The sequence below is a fragment of the Henckelia pumila genome, chromosome 1 (assembly GCF_033568475.1).
Source record: "Henckelia pumila isolate YLH828 chromosome 1, ASM3356847v2, whole genome shotgun sequence".
Lineage (NCBI taxonomy): Eukaryota > Viridiplantae > Streptophyta > Magnoliopsida > Lamiales > Gesneriaceae > Henckelia > Henckelia pumila.
The window spans coordinates 178892878-178901267 of record NC_133120.1 but is presented as its reverse complement, the minus strand read 5'-3'; positions in this window follow the sequence as shown (position 1 = coordinate 178901267).

Below are 8390 nucleotides of genomic sequence, written 5' to 3'. Positions count from 1 at the left end.
AGATGATCAAAAAGGTCATCTATTTGGGGTAAAGGATACATGTTCTTTACTGTAGCCTGATTCAGTTGACGGTAATCAATACAAAGCCGCAAAGAACAATCCTTCTTCCGGACAAACAAAACAGGAGCACCCTAAGGCGACACACTAGGTCTGATGTATCCCTTGGCAATCAAATCCTCAAGTTGCTCCTTCAATTCTCTCAATTCGACTGGTGCCATACGATACGGAGCTTTGGAAATAGGTTGAGTACCTAACACTAAATCGATGTTAAATTTGATCTCTCGAATAGGCGGCAATCCAGGAATTTCTTCCGGACACACATCATCAAATTCTCTAACCACGGGTATATCCACCAATTCAGAGCTAGATTTCAGTACATCAACTGCATAAACCAAAAATCCCTCTGCACCTCTCTGCAACAAACTAGTCATAGCTAACACTGAAATCAAAGGAATTCTAGATCGAGAACCCTTACCAAAGAATTTCCACTCGTCTGCCATTTTAGGTCTAAATCTGACAACCTTCAGAAAACAATCGATGGTTGCCCTGTACTTGGTTAAAGCATCTATACCAATAATACAGTCAAAATCTGATAGCCCAAGTACAATACAGTCGAACTCTAACAAATTTCCCTCAAAAAAAAGTTCACAGTTCCTGACTAATCTGACAGAAACAATTCCTACACCCAAAGGTAATGTAACTGCTACTATAGTAAGCAGCAACTCAGTAGACAAAGCATGCATCAATACAAATTTTTCAGAGATAAAGGAATGAGAAGCACCTGTATCTATCAATACATGAGCAGAATAACTAATATTCGAATAGTTACCTGCTATAACATCGTCAGGTGCTTCTTGAGCCTGATCCTCTGTCAGAGCAAAGACTCATGTTTGCTGTCTCGGAGGCTGGTTTGCAATCGGGTTACCTCTCTATCTGTTCTGCTGTTGAGGCTGGAAGGAGTGAACCGCAGAAGACTGCCTCTCAGGCTGGGCTGTAGGTCTAGATGAACTCCCACTCTGAGCTCGATCTCTACCTTGCTGAGGGCACACCTTAGCAAAGTGTCCCGGTTGCTGATAGACATTGCAGTTCCCAAAGACTCCTACACACTGATCCGGAGAGTGTCTACCTCCACACTTGTTGCAGAACAAAGTTGAAGATCCAAAACTCTGTCCTGAACCAAACTGCTTGGAACCACTGCAACTAGAAGATTTGTTACCCTGCTTCTTTAACTGTTTTCCTCTTGCTTTGTAATGATCCTTTCTGCTGTCGCTACTGTTTCCTCCTTCAGACCTCTGTGATTGGTTCTGATACTGCGGTGGCTGATTCTAATACAGAGACGGTTGTGCCTGAAACTATCTCTGCTGTTGCTGAGGTGCAAACTGATTCCCTCTCTGCCTCATCAGTCCTGCTTCAGCACCCTTGTCCTGATCCATAGCATCCGCAAAATTATTGGGCCTACCAATATTTACCAACGTGAAGATGTCGGGGTTCAGAACATTAATGAACTAATCGGCTTTTGCTTCTTCATTGTCGGCGATATGCGGTGCAAAACTCAACAGACTATCGAATTTTGCAACATACTCTTCAATGTTCAAGTTTCCTTGTCTCAGATTAGCAAACTCGACACCTTTGTCCTTACGGTATGAAATAGGGAAAAACCGCTTATAAAACTCAAATTTGAAAAGAGTCCAAGTAATGATTGTACCTCGATTCTCCATGGCTCTCTTCATCGTGATCCACCAGTTCTTAGTATCACCACGAAGCTGATGAATGACTAACCTAGTTCGGCGGTCGTCAGAGTAATCAAGGGAGTCGAAAAATTGATCAATGTCGTCCAACCAGCTCTCACAGTCAACGGGATTCTCTATACCCAACAACAAAGGCGGATTAAATGACTGAAACCTCTTCGACAAGGTTTCCATAGGCATCGCTGTAGCATCCATCTGAATAGTTTCTGTACTAGCTTGCTCATTCGGAGGAGTAACTGGCGGTGGGTTTTTGTTAATAACTCGACGAGGACTCATCTGATAATCAAAGGTTAGGACACAAGATATCTCAATCGCTACAACTCGGTGCCCTTTCAACCTCTCAGAATATCGGATACCATTCAATAACAAAAACAGTTATATCTCAAGTAGTTCATGTTTTATAAATTAAATCACATAATCATGTAATTCAATTACTTCTCAAATAATAAGGCATGCTCGCATGGAATTAATTAAACGATAAATAACTCATACACATGCGAGGAGCCAATACATGCGGACTCGAATTACCCCGCTCACTCTAGTTCAACCAAGAATCTTATCGCTCTGATACCACTTAATGTGAGACCTCGGTTCTAAACATCTAATCTCGGATTAAACAATAATTTAGCATACAAGATCCAAGAATAAAAGCAACAAAGGAATTTTTTTTTTTAAATAGTGCCTCGCTCGATTGGTAGAATTCAACCGATCGAGCGAGCCAAAAGTTACAAACCTTCTGCCCGAAAACACCAGCACCGCTCGATCGGTAAGAATCAACCGATCGAGCGGGCACCCTTTTTCAAAACAGAGAACAACCACATATTCCACCGCTCGATCGGTCAAATCTTACCGATCGAGTGATGACAGCACTGGGCAAAGAAAAACATCAGAATTCATGCCAACGCTCAAGTCCATTACATTCAATGCATAACAAGGTACATATTACATGAAACGACAACCTTCAATCCATAATATTTGAATAGTAGAAGCTACAAACAACAACATGTTCGAGTTCTAACATGCTTCAAATCATAAACTAGATTGACATGCTGATTCGACTTCTAAAACGAGTCCCACTTCTATCTCTCACTCTTGACGCTAACCAGGTATTCGCTGACTTGATCCTGCCCCACCTGTTGCCATGTACATATACAAAATAAAGCTACAGCCGGATAACTCCGGTGATAAAGATATTCCTAGTAAAAGCAACATAACAAGCAAAATAACAACAACATGCTTTCAATACAACAACATATTCAATATCAATGTAAATGAAATGCATGTCTTTAAAATCGGGATATCAATTCTGATAAATAAGGGATTACAACTATGCTTTTGGGATCACGAGGATGAGATCACGTAACGACTCACCGACTCTCCCAATCAAGGTGGTGCCACGTATCCCAATCCCCTATACTTCGGTGCGACTATGAGGAGTATGCTGACAATAGGTGAACTTGTACAACCCAAGACACTCACAACATAGCCCCCAAAACGTATAAATAAAAAGGGCCGTTCTGCCCGCTTAAATCAAAGGTTTGGCTCAAGATGAATGCATAAGAAAACATAAAACATTAAGCCATATAACAAAAGCTCAATCAACAACAAAATACAAGTTCCACATGCTAGAACAAGTATTGATGCATGTATGTGATTTTAAGGGAAAACTCAAGAACCAACTGTCTCGAGTATGTTATCCCGCTAAACGATGAATGCTTGTACCTTTCGATATGAATAGCTCGAACTCTATATAAGCTACAATAAAAGGTTATATCAAAAACTATACAACCTAACAACAACAACGGCTCAAGGTAATCGCTTTACCGTTCTTCGTCCAACACTTCGACGATCAATTCTTTTAACTCTGGGCTCGAAAAACTCCAAACAAATCTATACGGAAACAAAAGATGATCAACAACAACGATCAAACTCAATAGCAAAAGTTCAACGATTCAAACGGTTCAAAATCTCAAAACTCAAATCGAGGGCATAACGACAATAAACTGATCAAACCGGAAACGCAGACATCAGTACAACATTTTAAACAACTCAAATCAATGCTAATACAACAATAACAACTCAAATACTTCAAATCTCAAAACTCAATTTTTGAAATAATCTTCCAAAAATCATAACAATTCCGAACGTCGCTCTATTTCAAAACCGAATGAGAATAAACGATAAGAACTCGTTTAAGAACAACATAACCGAAACTCAATCGATTCTAACAATATCCGAAAATAGAAGTCTAGCTGATCGAAGAAAAACTTATGATAGAACGAAGTTGTCGCTGCAGTGATCGCTAAACTGCCTTCAGAAATAAATTCCAACGGACGGATCACGCTTGGACTGAAATCTGAAAGCTTGAAATGGTTGGAGGTGTTAAAAATGGAGGGAACCATTGGAGAAGAAGGAGAAGAAGGAATGGGGACTAAGTCAAACCTTTTCCCAAGTGTAGATAATATATTAAACTCCAAATTTGCACTTTAGTCCCCGAAACATCTAAAATTTGCAAAATAGACCTTGATCAAAACCAAGTCGGCTCTTGAACTCTGTAATATCTGATTATCTCAAATAAACTCAATTAAGATAAATTTGGGGCATTACAATCAATTTGAGCCTTATTCACTTTCTCAAAAATTAGGTATAGGAGCTATTGAACTCACTACAATCTCTCTTAAACTTGCGGACCGCTCAATCAAATACCATAGAGGGATAGTGGAAAATGTCTTAGTTAAAGTGGACAAGCTCATATTCCCAGTTGATTTTGTTATTCTTGACATACATGAGGATTGTGAGGTTCCTTTGATTTTAGGGCGTCCTTTTCTTGCTACAAGTAGGGCACTAATTGATGTAGAAAAAGGAGAATTGGTTTTAAGGATGAATGATGAAAAAGTTGTTTTTGATATGCTTCAGCCGGTCAGAGATAGCTCCATTGTGAAATCTTTCTTTGCGGTTGATAATGTTTATTCGTGTGTGACTAATTGTATGCAGGTCAAAGACGGTATTAATGTGGCTCCACAACCAAAAGTTCCAAAGAGTTTTGTCAAGCTGTCTGCGGGATTTGGAACCATAATAATGCTAGATGGAAGCATAACAGGTGGGACGCGAGGCATTGACAGGCATCCATCCCAGATAGTGGATGATCCACCTTGAGCTTAAAAGGGGAACACAATCACGCTATCGACTATAAATTTAGCGCTGCTTGGGAGGCAACCCAGTGTTTTTATTTCCATATATTTTGTTTATTTTTCTTTTTATTTATTTTATCTTATGCTGCTACACCATTGTACCCATCGCCTTTTCATGTCCAGTATGCTGCCCCGCCAAGAGAATTTGATGCTGATTCTCCCCCACTTGAGGAGGATGAAGAAAAATGATCAAGAAAGATTTTTTTATAATTTCTTTTTATTCTTCATGCATTTAGTGTCATTCATCATTGAATTTTCTAATTTTGAGGTTGTTTTGTTTGTTGTCTGTGTTTGAGGCACTGGGGGCAATGCTTTGAATAAGTATGGGGGGATTTCGTTTATTTTCCATTTTAGTGTTGCATGGTTGCATGTTTGTGGCATAGTTTGCATTATTGTGTCTAGTTTTTAGTTAATTTGCATGAGGAAATGATGGCCTATGATGATTGTGAGGATTTTTTGTGACATGTTTGGCCCTAGACTTGAATCGAGAAACCTTTGATTGAACCATGAATATTTCTCTGCACACTTGTTAAACCAGGGAATCGTACCGAAAATGATAAAGTTTTGGTTGCATGGTTATTCCACGGCACTAGGTGTTTAGTGAACTCAATTGTGATCTTGTGAATTTTACGTACACTCTGGTAGCACATTTATGATCTCGGTTTTTGCATCCAGCTCCTTGAAATCCAAAAACGAGTGATTTGTATGCGCATTGAGAAAAAAAAAAGAAATCAAAAGAAAATAAAATTCATCCGGGCCATGGACAAGGGGATTGAAATCCTAATCCAACCAAGTCCAAGGTTAAGTTTGCGAGTAATATATGGGGTTGATGTAAGCCAGGAGTAAAATCCGTTGGTGCGTTAAAAATATGGATCACCCTTCTTCAAAATGCTAAGTCCGAGGGAGGTGTGAATGCTAGGTGTAATTAGAAGGAATGAATACATGAGAGGGATACTTGCATTGATGTGTTAATTAGGTCACTTTGCAGTCGTAGTAGCGGATTCTATTGGAAGTATATGACACTGGAATAACGTCACACACACACACATGTTCATGCTCAATCTAGAGGTGAATTGTGCAAAGTTTAAGAGAAATTTTAATTTTTTGATGTGTTTTGATTTCACTGAGGCCTGACTTTTTTTCATGGAATCCTTCGTAATTTGATTTTGCTTCATTCTTTGTTTTCTTTCATTTTTTGATTTGTTCTTGCTCGAGGGCGAGCAAGACTTAAGTATGGGGGAGTTGATAAGTGTGTTTTTATTCATTATTTTGTGATATTTTTAAGTCCATTTTGCATGGTTTTTACATCATTAGGTTCATTCATGTTTGATTATTTTGTTATTCATGCATTTGGATTACTCCTCACTATATTTGGTTAAATTTTACGAATTATGAGGCAATTCTCGGAGTTGGGACATAAAATTTTGCGATCAAGCCGTCAAAAATGGCCGCTCGAGCGTGCAAACGTGAATTGTGGGAGCTGAGGCAGAAAGTTTTGCGCTCGAGCGGGTACTTCTTGTGCTCGAGCGCGCTTGACGAGATTCTAAAGTTCAAAAATAGAAAATTTCACGCTCGAGTGTGCATGTATGGACCCGTGTCTGGACCAGGCATGGATGTGGTCCAGACCTATGCACGGATGTGGCACAGGGTCCGGACACTTCGCAGAAAATTCCATACCCAGACATATAATTTTGGATTTTTTGGAAATCTTGCATTGCATGCGTTTTTATTCCTTTTTGGGCTCGAATTAGAGAATTCTTTGAAGGCTTTTGAGTAAAGATATAAAAGAAAATTGCGGCCCAACTTAAGGGACATTTTTTGGATGCAGAAAATTAAGAGAAATGCATCTGGCGGCTAGGGTAGTGCAAGGGAGAAGCTTTCTGAAGAACACCGAGTTTTCTTTTCATCTTCTATTCTTGAATTATTTCTTGGATGTTTAAAACAACTTCTTTAGTTATGTTTATGTTTATGGAATAGTTTTTCTTCAACTAAAAACACGAGATTTATTCGAGACTAATTTATGTTTGACACGTGGTTTCATGTTTGAAATATTTTGAATATTTTCAATTATTGATTAATGTTAGTTTAATATTTTTTGTGAATAGCCTAATCACCTATTCACGTGTTTGTTGATTAATCATGAATCGAAAGAGGGTTGATTAAAGATAGCTTCAAAGATGTCAATGAACATATGGTTATACTGACTGAAAATAGTATTCGATTTCAGTATTCGGTTTTAGGTGAAAACTAAATTTTCATAAATATTCAATGCGTTTGAGTTTTATTAGAATTAATAATAAATAGTTAATCCGTCCAACTTGACTAGATTTAGCAATTATAGAAATAGTTTGTTGAATAATATAGGAAAATTCATCGTGATAGGAATAAACATAATTTTTAGTCTGTACCATGTGGATGCATAAATTAGCTCGGTACCTTCGTGTGTCTTGGTTGTCTCATTTTAATTGAATTTATTCTTGAGCTCTAGTTGTTAGATAGTTTTATAATTATTTTTTATTTTAATTCTTATTTTTCATATAGTAATTGAATTTTTATTCAAATCATCACAACTCTTTTTATTATTTAGTCTAGATTAAGTAAAATAATTAAATCTTGAGAATTAACTACAGTGTTTATGGGATCGATACTTGGACTCGTCGTCCATTTACTATTACTTGACCTAGTCCGCTTTCTAGATTTATTCATAACCAAAATCGTCGGTCACATTATCATGCTAAGCCTATACCTTGATATTACCTGTAGAGGGGTTTCTCAGCCCCGATGTTTTGTGGATGGATTCCATGGATTTAGGTCCGGATATTTCACTTATTTATTATGGTATGAGAGTACCTCTTGATGCGACGATCCAGTGTGCTACATACTATGGCGCCATTAGTTGAGCAAGAGTTTATACCGTGATAGGTTTTCGGTACCCGTTTATTTGCATTTATAATTCATAGAATGTGTACTGAGCGTTGTTACCCCACGTCCTCGATTTTGGTTTTGGACACCCCATTATATAGTACATGACTTAGGTTAGATGTACCAGGAGGTAGCGATCGTTGAGAAGCAACAGGGTGGATTGTACTGTACAAGGTTTCTATTTTTGGAGTTTAATGTTATCTTCGATTGGGTTGTATAACATTTATCAAATTGAAGAAAAAACTTGGGAGGTAGAACAGGATATGAGGCAGTGCTATCCAGAAATATTTCATTGATGTGAGTTCTTATTCAGTATCTGTATAATTTCTTTATCTTATGTGTTTACAGATTACATGTGATTTCGAGGACAAAATCAATTCTTAGAAGGGAATAATTGTAAGGCCCGAAATTATTTAATTTTAATCCGATAATATTTAATTTGAGAATTTTGGAGTTTAAATTTAAATTCTAATAATCTTAAATTATTTAGGATTGAAATTGAATTAAATCTCTTGTCTGAGGACTGAAT